The following is a 20,639-nucleotide window of genomic DNA, read 5'->3' on the forward strand; positions in this document are numbered from 1 at the left end:
CTGAGGCGTGGTGAACCTCCGGTTAAATCACCTCAAAAGGGGAAAGCAGCCTATGGTCATCTGGGACTATGGCAATTTTACCTTGCTTACTAATCAGGCTATATCATTCAGGTTAATACTGATGGTCAGATTTATTTAAAAGAACTACAGTGACACAATAAATAAATAAATAAATGCACAGCAAATGATCAACAACCTGCTTCTCTAGAACAAAACTATTTTTGAAAATGAAAAAAATCCCAAACATTGGTGTCATTCTCTAATGCTTGAGCTACACCTTTGGCAATGAAACATTGGCACTTTAGCTATGTGGAGCCTCCCTAAATGCTGTGCAAAACCAATTAACAGGGCTCCAACAAAACAAGAAAAACTTGCATGTGTGACATCAGTTGTCTGGCTCTCCAAAGGGGACCGTAACACATGACACCAATTGTTTCACATTAGGTAGGCTTGTTGCTATTCTGTGTGAACAGCAGACCTCTGACCATTCTAGTGAACTTTTGATTACTTTTGACTTGCCAACAAAATAGTTGTAGCTATGATCGCAATCTCTGAAAATCCAAAATTGGCATGCAATTAACATTTCAAAGACTTGACTTTTCATTCCAAACTGATCTGTTCATAATTTTGATCAGATAATTCCACTAAAATGATGGGCTGGCAACAGTTGATGCAACAGTTATTTTTAGAAAGTATTTGTTTGGTGCGGGAGGAGTTGGCGGGGCCGGGGGGGGGGGGGGGGGGGGGAGAGGCAGTGAGGCAGTACATTAATACAAAAGAATTATTTTGAGAATAAAAAGTCGAATGATTAGCATACTTTAACCTGAAACTCAAACGAAAGATTGCAATACATTCTCCTCCTCCCCCTCACAGAATCATAGAGTACAACGCAGAAAGAGGCCCTTTGGCTCATTATGTTTGTGGCAGCTATCAAACACCTAACTTTTTCATTCCATTTTCCAGCCCTTGGTCCATGGCTTTGTATGCTATGGGTCTCAAGTGCTTGTCTAAATGCTTCTTCCCACTAAAAGTTTCTTCCTACCTACCCTATCTATGCCCCTCCTAATTTTGTGCACCTTGAGGTGCCCCTCAACCTTCTCTACTCAAAGGAAAACAACCCCAGCTTAACCAGCTTCTCTTCATAGCTCAAACGCTCCAGCCGTGGCAGCATCCTGGTGAATCTCCTCTGCATCCTTTCTAGTGGAATCACTTCCTTCCTTTAGTCACATACCCCCTCAGGTACCATCCCATATGAGGGTCTTGGTGACCAAGGACTTCCATTGGATTGGCCTGTGATTGTCAAACGGCAGTAGTTTGCCGTTGTCGTCTGTACAGCTGATCGGGAAACTCTCTCGCTCATACCATCTTCCTGATTTCCATCAGGAAGAATTTACAGGCTGACAATCAAACCTGCTTGGCCGTGTTCTGAACGCTCCTTCCTTGGCCATCAAGTTCTGGAATGGGACTTGAACCCACAGCTTCTGAACTCAGAGGCAGGGAACCTGCCCACTCGCCATAACTAATGGATGAAAATTTATTATGCCCCATTTTTGGGTTCATCACTTACCGCGTGCAATCGCTGGTCTGAATCTGCCTAGAAATTGGGCCTCGTGCCTCATTTCAACTATTTATGTGAGCAGCCAACGCCTGCCACATTTCCATAGGCAACATGAGGAGTGTAGAATCCAGACCCATAGGTTTTTTTAACAACAGTATCAACTTGTCTGGCCACCGTTAAAGGTTTACATATGTGAACCCGCAGGTCTTTCTGATCCCGGACTCCCTTTAGAAATTATTTATATTGCCTCTCCTCATTCTTCCTCTCAGATGGGCAGCATTTTCAGCATTCCGGTTCAGCTGTCTGCCCCTTCCACAAGTCTGTCTATATGGTCACCTGAATTCATGCTATCATCCTCATCGCTGCTTCGTGTAATTGTTTTCACGCACCTTGGAAACATTGCTGTAATTGCTTGGTTGTGCTAGGACACTCCCCATTGGTCTTAAATAATAAACCCTAGAAGTAAATGCCAATAAGAGATGCAATGAAAGTTGCAAACATACAATTATTAACCAATGATATGAGCCTGATGGCTACTTATTAATGTTCATTGAGAATTTGAACAAGACCCGATTGTTGAGATGTTATTGATTCAGTCCACAGGAATGACAACAGGTTGCCAAATATTGATATAAAAGTAAAGTCCTGCAGATACTGGAGATCTGAAATAAAAGCAGAGCGTACTGAAAAAACGCAGTAGATCTGGCAACATCTGTGGAGAGAAACAGAGTTAACGGGCGAGATTCCCTGGCCTCCCCCGCGCCGTGTTTCTCGGCCAGCTGCCATTGGCTGGCAACGGTTCTGGCTTCGCCGCCGTCAATGGGATTTCCCATTGAATTCACCCCCTCCCCCACCGCCACGGCGGGCCTGGAAAATCCCGCTGGCATGAACAGCCAGATGATTTCGCCCAACGTTCCAAACCCAGTTCCCTCTCCATTGATGCAGCTAAACCTGCTGAAACTTTCCAGCACTCTCTGTTTCTGTCCTCAGTTAGTGTCTCGATATATCTGTGTCTCCAGATGCGAGGGATTTAATTGTTCAATATGTAGCCGAATGACGTGGATAGGGAAGAGGGATTGCAATAAAATAATGTATGAAAGGTGTGTTGTTGTTGCCACTCTAGTGGTTTATTATCATTTCAGTTGCAGGTTGAGGTTGTATTCCTGTCTCCTGTCCAGTTGTTGTGTTGTGCAGCCGGAGGATTGTGATCAAAGTCATGAGGCATCGCCCTTCGTTATGACGTGGCTGCCACAGCCGGACTCCAAAAGGAGCAGCATCTCCACTCGATGTAGGCCGGAATTCTCCGGGTGTTGGGATTCTCTCTTCCCGCCATGTTTCTCGGCGCCGGGTGGTGGCTTCAATGGGAAATTCTAGGTGGCAAGAGGAGAGAAACCCGTTGCCAGCGTATGGCGTGCCGCCAAGAAACACACGCGGGGGGGGGGGGGGGGGGGCAGAGAATCCAGCCCATAATCTCTGAAAGGCCACTGAAATGAAATCTTCATTTTAACTGGACAATTACCCTGTCCTGTTCCAGCCCACATTAAAGATAATGCAACTGGATGTTTCATATGTTTACTTATCCTTTGGGAGCAGCTGTGTCAGTCACTGAATTACATTTTAATATCCTCTTGCCTTATTTGAACTGACTCATCTCATGTGTCTAACTAAGTCAGCCTGACTGTGCGCGCCCAAGAGTGAGTCTGTCTGTACTGGCAAGTCTTCCTCGGTAATGCTTATGGGAGGCTTGCTGTTTTATAGCATTGTTGGCCAATATTTATCCCTCAACCTACTTCCAAGTATTTATCTCGTTGCTCTTTGTGGGAGTTTGCTGGGCGTGAATTACCTTTATTAGTCGAGGCATAGAATAAAAGAACAGAAAGGTTATGATGGAGCTGTAATAAACACTTGTTAGGCCACAGCTAGAGTACTGTCTGCAGTTCTGCTTGCCACACGATAGGAAGGATGTGATTGTACTGGAGAGGGTGCAGAGGAGATTCACCAGGATGTTGCCTGGGCTGGAGCGTTTCAACTATGAAGAAAGGCCGGATAGGCTGAGGTCGTTTTCCCTAGAGCAGAGAAGGCCGAGAGGGGATCTGATCGAGGTGTACAAAATTATGAGGAACATAGAAAGGGTAGACAAGAAGAAACCTTTCACCTTTAGTGGAAGGGTCAATAACCAGGGGGCATAGATTTAAGGTGAGGGCAGGAGATTTGGAGGGGATTTCAGGAAAAGTATTTTCACCCAGAGAGTGGTGGCACTATGGAACTCACTGCCTGAAAGGGTGGTAGAGGCATTTAAAGAGGCATTTAGATGAGCACTTGAAATGCCATAGTATACGGAAAATAGGATTAGAATAAATAGATGGTTGATGGGCAACGTAGACATGATGGGCTGAAGGGCCTCATTTTGTGCTGTAAAGCTCTATGACCCAAGACTCTAAATTGACTGCCATCGTCCTTCCATTACAGAATGACTACACTTTGGCTGTGAATTGCTTTTGGACATCCTGAGTTTGCGAAATGTACCACATAAATGCAATTCTTGCTTATTTAATTCCACTAAAATTCGAACTGTGTTGAGAACTCAGTGACCAGAATGACGCACAGCCAGGAGAAATAACTGTTCCCACTTTAGGTATCCGTGTCGCACTGTCCTAATTAAGCTGCATAGATGTGAACATTCTTTGCTGAGGCTAATGTGAAAAGTGAATGGCTGCAAAGTCTAGGTTTCTGACAGTGAAGAGGCAGAACAGCAGTGCTCGTACACAGCAACATAAATCAGCCCCTTCATTAACAGTTCTGAATGCTCACGAGCTTACATCTTAGATTCACATATCTCGCGTTCAGCAGATGAACAGGAATATTAAAGCACATTGGAAACCAGCTGTGTGGCACATGACTCCGCGTTGAGAAAATTGGTTTGCAGCCAGAGGAAGAATTTCTTCAAAACCAATCGGAATTAGTCGCACAGCCTAGTGTTTGGAAAGATTTATCGATCCATTCAGGAGAAGAAAGTGTTGTTTTGTGAGCCACGCATAACAGGAGCCAGTCTGCAGTTAGTGAGTCATAACCAATGCATTATTGGACCACGCAATTCTGCATTCAATCCAAACTCCAAAGATTACCAGGAGGTGTGACCCGGTTTATAATTTTATTACATGGCACTAACACCTGACATCTCAAAGTGCTTTACAGCCAGCGAAGTATAGTCGCTGTTGTAAGCAAGGCAGCCAGTAATGGCTCGGCAAATTCCCAGAAACAAAGGTGTGACAATGATCAGATAATCTGTTTTTGTGTTGTTGATGGAGGGTTGATATCAACCCGGCCGCCAGGGATAATAATCGCCTGCTCTTTTTCAAAATAGTGCCATGGGATCTTTTGCATCCGCCTAGACAGAAGATTAGGCCGCATCTTAAGGCCTCATCGGTATGACAGCACCTCCGGAGGTACAGCACTCCCTCAGTCCTGTACTAGAGTATCAGCCTTGATTTATGTGCTTAAGCTCTGAGCCGGGATTTCTTGCCCGAAGTCAACAGACCTTTAGCAGGTCTGGCAAATTTTCCATCCCGCCTACGATAATTCCCGCTGTGGGCAGGGCCAGAAAGTCCCAGTCCTGAAGCGGGGCTTGAACCCGCAACCATGGTGGTTAGCATCAATGCTTCACAGGTCCAGGGTCCCAGTTCGATTCCCGGCTGGGTCACTGTCTGTGCGGAGTCTGCACGTCCTCCCCGTGTGCGCGTGGGTTTCCTCCGGGTGCTCCGGTTTCCTCCCACAGTCCAAAGATGTGCGGGTTAGGTGGATTGGCCATGCTAAATTGCCCGTAGTGTAAGGTTAATGGGGGGATTGTTGGGTTACGGGTATACCGGTTATGTGGGTTAAGTAGGGTGACCATTGCTCGGCACAACATCGAGGGCCGAAGGGCCTGTTCTGTGCTGTACTGTTCTATGTTCTATGTTCTAACACAAAAGCAAGAATGTTACCAAATGAGCCACATCTTGCTTATGCTTAACGTAGACCATCAAGGCTTATGTTGGGAAATAACTTTCCATCTGAGCATGCGTGGATTAGCTGCGACATGGTTAAGTGTAGAGGAGGGTTTCCTGCACACTGCCCTAACAATGTGTCCAACCTCAGAACAATATTTACTGCACACCATAATGTTTTCCAGTTTCTCACGCCAGACACCTTGCAATCTCCTCATGTGAGATTGCCACTTTACAGGGCGATTAAAATCACAGAATCTTGTCGCACAAAAGGACACCATTCAGCCCATCATGTCTGTGCCCGCTCTTTGAAAGAAAGATCCACTTCGTCTCACTCCCCCTGCTAATGTTTCACATCAGGCACTCTTGCATCTCTTGGGGCAACAGGAGATAAATTGTCCTGGAATGAACAATGGCTGAAAGAGCAGGGTACTGGGGTTCATTTCAAAGCGCTGGCACAAGCAAGATGGGCTGAATGGCTTCCTTCTGTGCTGTAAGAGTCTACAACGACTGAATACATGCTTTAAGTTGTCGAGGGCACTTTTAAACAGCACTTTGATGTTCTATTTATTTGGAAATGGAAAGTGTGTTTCAAGGACACTCCCCAGTAACCCCCACAGCCATTTTCTTTTCTTTGAACAAACATTTTAGTAAATATTTTAATTCCGATTTGAGTTTCGTTGTGTTAACATCCCTAATTTAGCTCGGTTAATGTTGCAGGTTAATGATCAGGAAGCAAGTTACGTCATGTTCAAAGTAAGAATGACATTGAGAAAGGTGTAATTTGAAAACTGCTATGTGGGTGTGTGCCTCCTATAGTTATGTAACTTGCGTCAAATTGACTGGCAGTTTCACTTTGGATGACAGTGCTGTTTATAGATGTTACATTTCATTATTGAACATGTAATCATGACTGCATTGGACTGTTTTTGGAATGTTTAGAGGAACCTGACGATTGAATTTTGCGACTACTTGAGAGTGCTTTGCTCAATGTTTGCATCCCAAATGTACATCCCTAAAATCCAAAGTACTGGGAAAGACTGAACAGCCTGGAAATGAGAAGACTGAGGGGCTGACCTCATAAAGGTCTTTAAAATAACAAAAGGTTTTGAAACAATAGACATTGAGAAAATGTTTACATTGTGGGATAAACCAGGCATTATGGCTTTAAGGAAGTCATTAATAAACCGACTTGGAATTCAGGAGAAGAGTCAGGGAGTGGTTAGAATGTGGAACTTGTGATCACACGGAATAGTTATGGGGAAGTCCAACAAATTGATAGGGGAAGCAGGGAGTATTGGGTTTTGCTGTTAGTATTAGATGAAGTTGGGGGGCATATGGACCATCAACATTAGCAACGAACTGTTTGACCAAATGGCCAGTTTCTGTCGTAAATTCTGTGTAAAATGAATGATGCCATGATGTACGATTCTGCCTTTCAAAACCCGCATTTCACTTGTATTGATTAGGATACAGGCTGCAATCTGCAACATTGTTTTTACATTAAAAGTCCTCTGTAAATGCATGTTGTTAGTTTCCAAGCATGTGATTGAAGTCTGCGCGTGAATTATGCAGTCCTTTTGCTGCCTCTATAAGGGATGGAGGAGAAATTGGAATTGAACTCTTTTCACAAAACCAAACAAATATAAATGTCATATCTTCTGGAGTCTTGGAGACTAGACTGAGCGTATGGAAGTCATGGCATGCAGACTCTGTGGGAATTGCCCGGGAAGTTTTGACTTCCAATGGGAAAATCTCCTGCTCTCTGGGAACCTCTGTGAATGCCTCCAACTCTTGAATTCGAGTCAGAGTCTTGGGACAGTTCAAATGTACTTGGATAGTCACCCAGGAATCGTTAGACTGAGTAAAATGTAGTCTAACTACTGAGTAACTACACAGCTGATCCCCTCCCCCCCCCCCCCCCCCCAGCCCCCAGCCCCCAGCCCCCAATCACTCACACTGACATTTCTCAACTATTCCTCCCAACCCACACCAATCACCCGACTAAGCCATGATCCCACCCAACTATCCTCCTGAGCCCTCAACCAATGACATGAAAAGGGGGCATGTCTTGTCTTCCCCAACTGAACTGTGATCTGATGGAGTTTTCTGAGCGCTGCTGCACTTTACATTTCTGAGACGGCCAGTCGGGAGCTAAAAGAACGGAACAGAGGGCGGCATGTGGCGCTATGGTTAGCATTGGGACTACGGCATTGAGGACCCGGGTTCGAATCCCGGCCCTGGGTTCCTCTCCGTGTGGAGTTTGCACATTCTCTTCGTGTTTGCATGGGTTTCACCCCCACAATCAAAGATGTGCAGGTTACGTGGATTGGCCACGCTAAATTGCCCCTTAATTGGGGGGGGGGAAAAAATTGGGTACTCTAAATTTATTTTTTTAAAAAGAACGGTACAACATCAGGTCGGGCAAATTTCTGGAAACACACTGTCTGTGTGGAGTTTGCACATTCTCCCCGTGTTTGTGTGGGTTTCGCTCCCACAACCCAAACATATGCAGAATAGGTGGGTTGGCCATGCTAAATTGTCCCTTAATTGGAAAAAATTAATTGGGTACTCTAAATTAAAAAACATTTTTTTCTGGAAACAGCAGCAATCTGACAACAATTGCCGCTACTCAGAAGATCTGGGACCTGGTTTTCTTAATTCTTAATTCTATCAGGCCAAGAAGCTGGTTTGCCAAGGTAAATCTGAATACTGCTTCAAACACTTGCCTTCTGACCTGCTCTAGTAACATTCAAACACAACGCCAAATATTGTTGCAACGTACTCCATTTATTGGCTTGGATTTTACCAACAGTGTGCGATTCTTGATGTCGTAACCAGGACTGTGCGGCATTTCCATCTCTCTTTTTAGCCTTTTCCCACACAATTATAATTAATCATTATAAGTTACAATTTATAATTAAAATTTTAATTGCCAGCAGCATGCATGGAAAACACTTTGGATTCTGGGGATGGGGAAACTTTTTATTGCTGAAAACCGCCATCAGCTGACAATGCTGCACCTATGGGCAGCCAATTAAAAATTCTCCTGGTAAAACTGGGAGGTTCTGCATCCCAGCCACAAACATTCCTGACCAACTACTGTGCCATCAATTAAAATAAGACTTGCGAGCATAATGGTGACGGGGGTGTTTTACAAAATAAAATTTCATTTGTCAGTAGTACATATTATACTGGATCACTTTATTCATATTTGTGTCCAGTGTTGTACTCCGCACTCTGTTGGACATGGCTGAACTTGCAGGATCAGCTGACCCTACCCTCTATACATTGCAAAAGGACGTTAGGACCAGAGGAAAGTTATGGCACAGAATGAGGCCATTCGGCCCCTTGTGTCTGCACCAGAATGTCCAAGAACAATCTCAGGTGGGGATAATTGGAATGGTTGTGGGTGAATTTTAAAGCCAACAGCCTCAGATGGGTACACAGCTGGACTGACACCACTCCTCATTTTCACACCTTGGCTGACTGTTCCCACCACAGCCAGCACACCAGGCCCTTCCCACTTCACTCCTCCATGCTCTCGACCCCACTGGCTCAGCCCCTCACCACTGACTCACCCATGCCAGCCCCCAGCCTCAATGCAAGCTGCCCTTCAGCTGCTCCTCTGTCTTGTGCCCTAGAATTAAACAAGGAAAACTGGTAAACGTTCACACAACTGCACAAAGCTGACAGATGCTTGCCACCTTTACATGATCGTGAACCGGGTGCCACAAGATTCTCGTGTGCCACTTTCATCTTGAAGGTAGGACTTTATTGAGAACTGTTTGACGTTAATGAGCGTCAGTGACCAGAGAATCCCGTCGGCAGCGAACAGCCGGAGAATTCCGGCGAATGTTTCTGAGGAATAGATTATAGAAATAAACACAATTAGTCCATTTTCCTTCCGCGAAGAGACGATGTGTGAGATCTTGATGTTCACGCCGGAGGAACCTTGTAGACCTGCCGAAAGCACGCCTCCGCCACAGGTTTGCCGGTGGCATGGGGGTGGATTCAATGGGAAATCCCATTGACAACGGCGGGACCAGACGAAACTGCCACTGGCCCATTGCGGGTCGCCTCCCACTACCGAGAAACATGCTGTGGGGAGGCCAGAGATTCTCACCCATAATCTTTGTTGATCCTTTTGATCTCAACTCCCTCTGTACATTGTTCAGCCGAGCTCAGGATCTTTGAGGTCTCTAGTCATGCACAGTGTCTCGATGATTCACTGTGTCCTGATAACACTTTTATTGTGAAACAGATCCCCAGAAGTGAGGCCCTTGCTTCAAAACACCAAATGATCAATCTCTTTACCGTTAAGCGAGTAATCATTTTAGTTTTTCAGTGTGACAGCTCAGTGGTAGCGCTCTCACCTCTCAGTCAGAAGGCTGTGGATTCCTTTTCCCCTCCAAGGACTATATTTAGGTGGATACTCTAAGTGCAGTACTGAGGGTCTGCCGCGCTGTCGTTTGGATGGGATATTAAACAGGCCTCTCAAGTGGATGTAAAAGATTCTGTGGCACTTAATCGCATCTTTCGCATGACACAAAGCACTTCAGGACAAATGGAGTACTGTGAAGTATAGTCACTGTTGTAATGTAAGGAACACAGCAGCCAATTTACAAACAGTAAGAAGACTTACAACACCAGGTTAAAGTCCAACAGGGTTGTTTCGAATCACTTGCTTTCGGAGCTCCTTCCTCAGGTGAGTGAAGAGGTGGGTTCCACAACCACATATATAGACAAAGTCAATGATGCAAGATGATACTTTGGCATCTCCACATCAATTTACAAATAGACCTTCTGTTTTTTTGGCGATTTTAGTTGAGCGATCAGTATTGGTCTGGACACCAGGAAACACTCCCCTACTCCTCTTCAAAACAGTGTCATAGAATCTTCGACATCCTCCTGAGAGGATATATGTCATCTTGGCTTAACCCAAAGGACAACATCTGCAACAGTGCAACACTCCCTCAGTACTGCACTGAAGTGTTAGCCTAGAGCGTGGGTTTGAGCGAACTCATAATCTATTAAGTCAGAGATGGCCGTGTTACCCATTCAGCCACAGCAGACAACGGCCAAAATCTGGGATTTTCCGGTTCCACTGAAAGTGAATGGAGTTTTGGCTGGAACGCCAGACTTTCTGTTCTCGCTCTCCATGGGTCCCTGGAACTTTGGTCTTGTGTTTATCATTTTTTTTTCTCCTGCTTCTGTGGTCAGTGCTGCCATTCTGGTGACTGCCTTCACCAGCGGCGATCAAATCATTTGAATTCCCATCTGTGCTGGCACCATTCCTATGGCAGGGGGTTTGTGCTGAACTGCCCCTCCTTCTGGATGCCCAATAACCGGTCGATCAAGAGGAGCTGCCCCCTTGAGGAGAATTAGTGGTGCAGTGGCAATACCACTGACCTAGTAATCCAGAGGTCCAGGTGATGTTCTGGGAGCGTGGGTTCACATCCTGCCTGAGTCGCTGGTGAAATTTAAGTTCACTTATTAAAATCTAGAATTGAATACTAGTCATTAGTAAGGGTGACCATGTAAATATTATGGATTGTTCTAAAAACCTACCTGGTTCACTGATATCCTTTAGAGAGGGAAATCTGCCATCCTTACCCGGTCTGGCCTACGTGTGACTCCAGGCCCACAGCAATCTGATTGGCTCTTAACTGAAGTGTCCAAGCAAGTCTCTCCGTTCAAGGGCAATTGGAGATGAGGAAGAAATGCTGGTCTTGTCCACATCCCTTGAAAGAATAAATAAAATCCAACAAGTAAATCTCGGCCTTTTGGCTAAAATCAAGTGTCGTATCTGCTCTGCCTTTTGGCTCAGACCTGGTATGTCTCTCTTGTGGGGACCATGAATTGGATTCAATTTGAATTTGAATTGGTTTTTGGAGCAGGCAAGGAGCTGGATTAGGGGTTTGCCCCTGTCCACAATCTGAGCCCTGGCTTTGTAACTCAGAAAAAGTCAATTACAAAAAACCAGCAGGGCTGCTGAAGAGTTTGACATGCTTGCAGGCAACTTTGCTGTTTCTCTAGAGCCTGTGTACTTGGAGGGTCATAGAATTTACTAGCATCACAGCAGAGAAGGACCTGGAGACCACACCTGCAGCACAGTGCTGGTCTCCATGGTATAAGAAAAGGTGAAACAGAGGGCGATATCTGAACTGGGTTTGTTGAGTCAGAGAATGAATGATATAGCACAGAAGATGATCATTCAGCCCATTTTATCAGTACCTCTTAGAAAGAGCTGGTCTATGAGGAAAAGATTGGACCGGCCGGAGCTCTTTTCTCTAGAAAAGAGATGGCTGAACTGTTTTTCTTTCAGCGTATCTTCCCTTTGGTGAGTAAGGGTGTGGTGGAAGACCCCAGCCTGTTGAAACATGTCTTGGATGTTCAATCCATGGCCAACAAGACCTGATGTGGGACTCGAACTCTGAGCTTCAGACACTACAACTGCGCCACCAGAGCAAACTGATAAGTTGCCTTTAGGATTCTTAATGGTTTCATAAGGTGGATTTAGGGAAGATGCTCCAAATTGTGGGAGAGACCAAAATTTGAAGATACTCACTGATAAATCCTCAGCCCAAAGATGTACAGGTTAGGCGCATTGGCTATGCTATGTTGCCCCTTATTGTCCAATGTTGTGCAGGTTAGGTGGGGTTATGGAGATAGGGCAGGGGAGTGGGCATCGGTAGGTTGCTCTTTTCGAAGGTTGGTGCAGACACGATGGAAAAGGACCTTTATTTTCCAGATGTTCAGTGAAAGGCCCATTTCCTCCGATGGTTCAGCGAAGAAGTCGATAATGACCTGGAGCTCAGTTTCTGAGTGAGTGCACACACAAGCGTTATCTGCAAACCTGTGCTCAACAACTGAGGGTGGGGTGATCTTGGTTTTGAATTGAAGGCGGTGCAGGTTGAAGTTTCCCGTCTGTTCTGTAAATTGTACCCAGGCCTGTGGGTAACTCGCTAGAGGTGAGGTGTAGTATTATAGTGAGGAAGAAGGTGACACAGCCTCTTATGACCCCAGTCTTTACTGAGATCGGCTCTGTGGTGGTTCCGTTGGTGCAGGTCATTGTGGAATAAGTGTGCGTGTTGGCAAGTTCTCCAAGGCTGTCGCCCGCTGCCTCTGACTGTCCCTTCTGACAACCGAGACATCAGCTGCAGGGCAGGAAATGGAAGAAAAAATGTAATAACGATAAATTTGGAATTACTTTAGCATTCACTGAGCATTGCCCATGTAGAATCCAACGCAGGAACGCACAGCAGGATCGCATTGGACAAAAGTTTATTCCGATAGGCACAAAAGCACAAAGCTATAACTCCTCTCTCTGAAGGACCACCCTCCCTGACCTGCACCCAGGTCAGAGTTTAATACTGAGAGGTTCCCCTTGTCAAGGGGAAACCCTGACCCCAACTACCAGGGAAATCCATGATGTGAAAGAGGGAAATCGTACAGAGCCCAATCCTTGGCCCCCAAGAGTGTCATAACAACCCCCTCCCCTCACATCTCCCTGTAAATATCAGGGCCACATGCTTACACTATCCTTGGAGATTACACCATTAATCCTGGGTCCCTGCTGCTAATCGTGTAGTTTACTTTGAACTTTAATGGCTGCAATCTGCTCCTTCCCTGGTGGGCTTTAAAACTACAGCATCTGCACTGTCTAACCCTGTGTGTCTAAAGGCAATAAACGTTGAAATGAAATGAAAATCGCTTATTGTCACAAGTCGGCTTCAAATGAAGTTACTGTGAAAAGCCCCTAGTCGCCACATTCCGGCGTCTGTTCGGGGAGGCTGGTTCAGTAATTGGAGGAGCAGAACTGCAGATCAGAGGGTTAAAGTTTGTAACAGCAGTGGAAATGTTAGTCATTTATTGCAATCCTCATGTTTTGATCTCTGCATAACTGGAATGTGATGGTTTTATTCCACAAGCTCACCCTTTTACCCATTTCATCAGAATCTGAAGATGTTAGAGATGACCGGCTTCAAAGCAATTTTCCACGCCTCTCTCTGTGATTTTCAGTTGTCAACCTCACAGACTCTTGTGTTTGATATCTCACATATTCCCTTCTCTCTCAGTCCAACCATCAGCACCAAAACCTTCAGCAGCCTTGTCCTGGCTTGTGAAACACTGTCCCGGGTGTGATTTTGTACATGCTGTTTTCCAATGGGGCAGGGCAGGGTGGGTTGTTTGGCGGATTATTACTGCTTGCAGTTTGAGTAGAAATCCGTCTCAGTGCCTATTCGTGCTGTGGGTGCAGAACAAGTTGGCATTGTCGCCACTGGGAAGTGCTACAGACACATGCTGTTATTTTGGTTCAGAACCCACATGATTTGCCTTCAAGAGAAGAGACGACTTGTTCTGTTGCCCAGGCCTGACTGAGGCAATGGGAGAATGACCTCATGTTTGAGTGGGCATGCATTCAAGTCATCAGATGACTGAGTTCACAACTAGCTTCGGGCTTTGAGTTTCATAAGAGTGGAAAATGTGAACACATCAGGGTAAATCTCAACTTTGTTTGACTGCATAAAAGGTGATTGCAAATCAGCAGTGTGTTTGCGCCTCTCCTGACGTTTTTGTCTGCCTTGGAATATAAATGGGAGGCGATGTGAACTGAGCTGCCGACCTGCCATCTCCCATTCCACACCATCGGACAATGTGCAGATTAACCTCACTCTGTGATTCTCTGTGGTTACATCTGACAAGGAGAGGCAGACAGCACTGAATTTGCTTTTGCTGCTGAGATTTTGTACTTAACCCATTGTACGCGCCATAGATTGATAATGTACTCGACAGAGGTACAAGTAACCATTGAAGGAATTAAATTCTGAAACTTATGAAATTTTGTTTTAACTGCTTATCCTATAGTCGTGGCCCATATTCTCTTCCACCCTGCGGGATATGGCTACCCCAATTTGATCATTGTTCACTGTGTACCGTCCACATTCACCACTTAGCCTGAGTCCATCACTTTCAGCCCTGAAAAGTGCCCTGTCCCTATGTAGCAGCAACACCTCCACTATGCAGCCGTCAAACTAAACATAAATTGTTTTTTTTAATTTAAAAAAAATGTATTTTGTTCCAAACATGTATTTTTAAAAAGAAAAACAGCAACATATACAAAAACGCACTCCACAAACTCACAGTCCACAGTTTGTACCCCCTCAATGAACATTGTCATGAACAACCCCCACTGTGTCTCAAAGTCCTCTCCTGACCCCCTCAACTCAAATTGAATCCTTTCCAACTGGAGAAAGTAATACAAGTCCTCCAGCCAGGCGGTTACCACGGCAGCATACCCGATTTCCAATTTAGCAAGATCCTTCACCGGGCAATTAGAGAGGCGAAGGCCACAACATCGGCCCCCATCCCCTCCAGCATCTCTGGGACTTCCGATACCCCAAAAATGGGCACCATTGGGTCCAGCCTGACCTCCACCCCCACAATTTTAGCTGACATCCAAAACACCCCTTCCCAGTAACTCTCCAACTTCTCGCAACCCCAGAACATGTGCACATGATTCGCTGGCTCTCGCCCACACTTCTCGCACTCATCGGCCACCCCCTGGAAGAACCCACTCATCCTCGTCCAGTTATACGTACCCTGTGCATCACCTTGAACTGAATCAAGCTCTCCTCGCGCAGGAGGAGATTGAATTCAACCTGTGCGTTGCCTCGCACCACACTCCCCAGCCTATTTCCCTCCCAACTCCTCCTCCCATTTGTTCCTGATCCACACACCTACATTCCCCCCCACTTTCCCAAACAACCATATATATATATATATACCAATTTCACCCTTTCCCAACTCATATGGGAGCAGCAGTTGCTCTAATAGGGTGTCCCCCGGCAACCTGGGAGACGTCCTCCACTCCTTTTGTTCCAAGTCCCTCGCCTGTATGTATCTAAATTCACTCCCCCTCGACAACTCAAAACTCTCCCGCAACTCATCCGATTCATAAAACTTCCCTTCCGAGTGCAAGTCCCTAACCCTCTCCAGCCCCTTGGTAAACAAAAAACACCCAAAGTCGCAGATCACTCCCTCCAAAAAGGGAAAACACCACAAATGCTGGGGGGGGGGGGGGGAGTGTGATGATTACCCCATTAGAAACTTCTTCCCCAAAGAAACAAAAACACCAACTCTCAGTTCTCCCCCAGTTTATGATCCCTTAGAAAGTCATTGGCCTCTTCTAGCGTTTTGAAATAATACTCTCGGCCTTCAAATGTGATCGACAATCTTGTGGGGCACAGCACCCCAAACCGAACCTTCCTTCGGTACAGCACTGCCTTGGCCCGGTTGAATCCTGTATGCCTCTTTGCCAACTCCGCACTAATGTCTTGATATATTCGGATATAATTCCCCTCCCATTCACTGTCCCGCTTCTCCCTGCCCACCATAGGATCTTCTCCTTTTCCACAAACGTCTGCAACCGCACAATCACTGTCCGTGGCGGCTCCCCCACTTTCGGCTTCTGCCTTGGGGACCTGTGGGCCTGGTCTACCTCTGGGGCCTTGTCCAGCACCCTCTCCTCCACCAACCCGGTCAGTGTCATCGACATGTATTTTGTGACGCTCGTTCCTTCCTCACCCTCTGGCAGCCCCACAATTTGCAGCCTCTGCCGCCTGGACCTGTTCTCAGTGATTTTCATATGTCCTCAGCATCCCAACTTCCACCTCTAGGGACACGATCCGATCGCTCTGGTCGGACACCACGTTCTTCACCTTGTGTATCGTCGCCCCTTGCGCCTCGAGACACTTCTCTATTCAGTCCATTGTACCTCACTGAGGTGCTACTGCCCCCTCGATGGCCTTTGACCAGTCGCCATGCATCTCCTTCCTTTGTTGGCATAATTTCTCCTTGGTGAAGACCATCAACTGCTCCATCTGGGGCTTTCCCGCTAGTGACGACCCTTCGCCCTCCGCCATTGTCGCAGTTGTTGCTGCACCATAGGTCCCCTCTAATTCCTTAACCAGGCCTTTTGCTGGGTCTGGTGGCCAGTAGACCTGCCAATCAGGGGAGAACCTCTCCCTCTACACCTTCTGCACCACTTTCCTTCCGGAGCTACTGCACTAACAGGTATAAAGTTCCCAAACCAACGCCTTCAAGTCGGAGCTGCCCTGTGAGCTCCATGACCACCACAGGAAGTCCCCAAAAGAAATTCTACCTACCAGATGAACGAGTAATGTGGGATAGGAATTCCAGTGCGGTACGATGCCAGGTGTGTATGTCCCAACAATTGGCGGATTGTATCAAACAGTACTTCACATCAGCTGTTCACAAGGGCAGAATACTGACCATACTCAACCAGCCTGTGCTGGAAAAAAATCACAACTCAAAACTCAGGGCTCAGATTCCTTGATTGAGCAGCAGTTGCTTAATAATCCTGAGTGCGCTAGGAATTACATGAACAACCAATTTAAGATGATCAATTGAGCTTGCAATATGGCTCGCTTGCGCTTCCAAGAAACTACGTGTATTTATTCACAGGGACTTATCCACTGCAAGCAAAAGGGACCTGTCCAGACATTGAAATAAAAATAGAAAATGCTGGATAAACCCAGCAGCTCTGGCAGCACGTGTGGAGTGAGATCTCTTTCTCTCTCTGCAGATACTGCTGAGTTTATCCAACACTTTCTGTTTATATTTCAGAATTCCAGCTTCAGCAGTATTTTGCTTTTATGCCCAGACATTGCACATTTTTAGACTTAAACCCAAGTGTGGGGAATGATAGTTCCCTGGTGTGTTCTCTATGGCAACACCCTAACCAATCAGAGTCAACTTTTCAACCAATCAGCATCCTTTTCTCAAGCCGTATAAATAGGAAGGGGACATTATATTTTATTAGTTGATCACAATGTGCTCTGCTCACCAGGGAGAATATCCAGTTTGAGTGTTTAAACTCATGTTTCCTAATTCAGACATGCTCAACAACCATTCCTCTGTGCCTCAGCAGTGCTCAATTCTGCACAGAGATTAAAAATGACTTGGATCATTTTACTGACGCATTATTTAAAAGATCATGGGCGGGATTCAATGCCGGCTGACGCTGGAATCTGGAAATGCGGTTGGGCGGAGAATCGGTTTTGATGGCGGTTTCACGCCAGATCATAATTCTCCGGTGTCTCGACAGCGCCGTCAGTGCGTTCCAGAATGCTTGTACAGTAAACACCTTGGAATATCATTAGCGGGCCTGACCTCCGGGTCCTCTACGATTCTCCACCTCCACTGGGACTAATTCCCGCCGGCACGGTTCACTTGTGCTTTAAAAGAGCGTGAAACAGGCACCGTGGCTGCTTGAGGAGGAGAGATGGGGTGTGAATCGTATCCAACAGCATCATGGCTTTGTGACAGTTGTGCCGCTGACCGGGGGGCTTCTACCAGGGCCGGGGGAGTAGCGGGCGATGGCCAGGAGGTGGGCTGTGGGGTCGGGATGGACGGGCACGGAACATCATTGCCACGGCCTGCAAGGCAGCCATGTCCACTGTGAACATAGGGCCACAGGTCATATGGGTCTCCCCCCAGGGCAACTCCCAAGGTGCCCTCTCGCCCCAGCCAACCCATCAGCTGGATGGGCATGCTCCAACGCAACCAGTGCCATCTTGTTGGCTAGGATGAATGTGTGTGGGGAGTGAAGTGTGTATAAGCGGCTGCACCTTGTCAGCCTCCCGCATTGTTCGCCAAAGTCGCTAAATCGGTCCAGGTGTAGCACCAGGTTTGCTGTTGTGAAAGTCCACAAATCCTGCTCCGGCGTCAACACTTGGTCTCAGGAATGGAGAATCCAGCACATAGATCCTTTTTTCCCAACTTGCAGATCGAGCTTATCTATCGAGCTGCCCTCTTCAGTTGCTGCCTGTAACCAACTCAATGAGGGGCCACTGCTGCATAAAGCAGCCTCTAATAGACCGTATTCAATATCCAATATCTTGTGCCCTCAACCATAGATCTCCCAAGCAGAATTATAGTACTCCTGGGTTGAGTGTGAATCAACATGGGAAGAATGCAATCAGTTCATGTTTCCTACTTGCAAGGAATTCTGGAAAAGCAAACGGTGCGTTAAAAATCACATATGACACATATTGAGGTCTTGGGCTGCTGCAAAGGGATATTTTAAAATAATATTCCTTTTAGCTGCGCTTATGCACACATCTGGCAGTCAGTATTTTGATTGGAACCACAGTCAGGTAGATTTTACTGTGCATTATTTGTTACATTGAAATGCAATTAAGGTGATTCATCGAAACTGCACCACACGTCAGCTTGTCTGAGGGTAGTGGCCTGAACTTCCAAGTCCAAGGATCTGAAAGAACTTGCCTTCAGAAAATGATGAAGCCAATTGCGTTTGGGATTGTTTGTCCCACTTTGCAGTGCGGTTATCCTTCCAATGTAACAATGATCCGGAGCAGGCTCGAGGAGCCAAATGGCCTACTCCTGCTCCTAGTTCTTATGATATCTGTTGGCCCCACTGAGATTTGTTGGAATTGAGAAACCAGACATCGGGGCATCAGTAAGGTTCAGAACAGTAGGAAGGGAGCTGAGGTAAATCGAGAAGTTTTGATGAGATGATGCCAAGCACAGCTTGTAATAATTCAGGAGGAAGAGGAGGGCGGAGGGCGGAGGGAGCCACATAGTTATCAAAATGCCGAAACTGTCCTGGCATTGCCAGACTTATTCACTGCTACAAGAAACGTGCGGGGGGGGGGGGGGGGGGGGGGGAGTGAAGGGGGGAGGGAGGGGAGGGGGGGAGGAGGGGGGGAGGAGGAGGGGAGGGGGAGGAGGAGGGGAGGGGTAAGGGGGAGGAGGAGGGGAGGGAGGGGAGGGGGAAGGGGGGAGGAGGAGGGAGGGGAGGAGGAGGGGAGGGAGGGGGGAAGGGGAGGAGGAGGGGAGGGGGGAAGAGAGGGGGAAGAGAGGGGGGAGGGGGGTATCACTGGGGCACATTTATTCGTTATATACTATGGGAGGCAGGATAAAGAGACACTCGAGCGTCATCCATTCAGCTGTGTGTCAGTCGTACCTCAGCGGATAATATGCTTGCCTCTAAGCCACAGGGTCCGGGTTCATGATCCCAATCCAAGGCACGAGCATCAAGGCTGATGCTCCAGTTCAGTGCAGTACTGAGGGACTGCTCCACTGTTGGAAACGCCGCCTTTGTGATGAGCTGTTCATGCTGAGGTCCCATTGTTCTGCTGGGGTGGATTCTAAAGACCCGGTGGCACTATTTTGAAGAAGAACAGGGAGTTCTCCTTGGTATCCTGATCGATACTCATCCTGCGATCAACATCACAAACATACAGATTGCATTACATTGCTTTATTACATTGCTGTTTGTGGGGCTTTGCTGTGTGCAAATTGGCCGCCGCATTTCCAACATCAAAACGGTGACTACACTTCACTTGATTTGCTGTAAAGTGCTTTTGAGATATCCGACGGTCGTGAAAAGTGAAAGCCTTTCTTTCGGGTAATTTGAGCCTGTTTGGTGTGGATGAACATAATTTTTTTAATAATCTCTATTATTGTCACAAGTAGGCTTACATTAATACTGCAATGACGTTACTGCGAAAATCCCCTAGTCGCCACATTCCCGCTCCTGTTTGGGTACACTGAGGGAGAATCCAGAATGTCTAATTCACCTAACAGCCCATCTTTTGGGACTTGTGGGAGGAAACTGGAGCACCCGGAGGAAACCCACGCACACACAGACAGTGACCCAAGAGGGAATCGAACCCAGGACCCTGGTGCCGGGAAGTAACAGTGCTAACCACTGTGCTACCGTGCCGCCCATTCATGCTGAGTGATCAATGGCGGGAGCATGGGGCCATGATAATGAAAAACAGGAAGTTGAGTGACGAAACATCCAAGTTGGCAATCCTAGAGGCCAAGGTCCTGTAGAACAACAAGATCAGACTGGAGATACGGTTCCACCCAGATCAATCTGAATGGAACCTGGGAGGGCGTGTACTTTCACAAGGGAAAATGATGTAATTGTCTGACTTGTGGACATTTGCTCCAGAGAAGGTTTCCCTTAATGGTCTGATCTAAAAGATGTGCTTCTAAACAAAATATTGCATGACTGTGGATTACTAAGGTTCCTTAGTTTG

At 46.6% G+C, this 20,639-nt stretch overlaps 1 protein-coding gene and 1 non-coding gene across 3 annotated transcripts in view; both read left to right on the forward strand.

Annotated features, from left to right (window-relative positions):
* Nucleotides 1-20,639, forward strand: part of LOC119972251 (protein spire homolog 1-like) — a 265,885-nt gene that overhangs the window by 72,332 nt on the left and 172,914 nt on the right. The gene's annotated exons all lie outside the window — the stretch shown is intronic.
* On the forward strand, nt 11,315-11,511 carry LOC119972985. Its single transcript, XR_005462212.1, has one exon. It is a non-coding gene; the product is annotated as a U2 spliceosomal RNA (small nuclear RNA).

This window comes from Scyliorhinus canicula, chromosome 10 (genome assembly GCF_902713615.1).
Source record: "Scyliorhinus canicula chromosome 10, sScyCan1.1, whole genome shotgun sequence".
NCBI classification, from domain to species: Eukaryota; Metazoa; Chordata; class Chondrichthyes; order Carcharhiniformes; family Scyliorhinidae; genus Scyliorhinus; species Scyliorhinus canicula.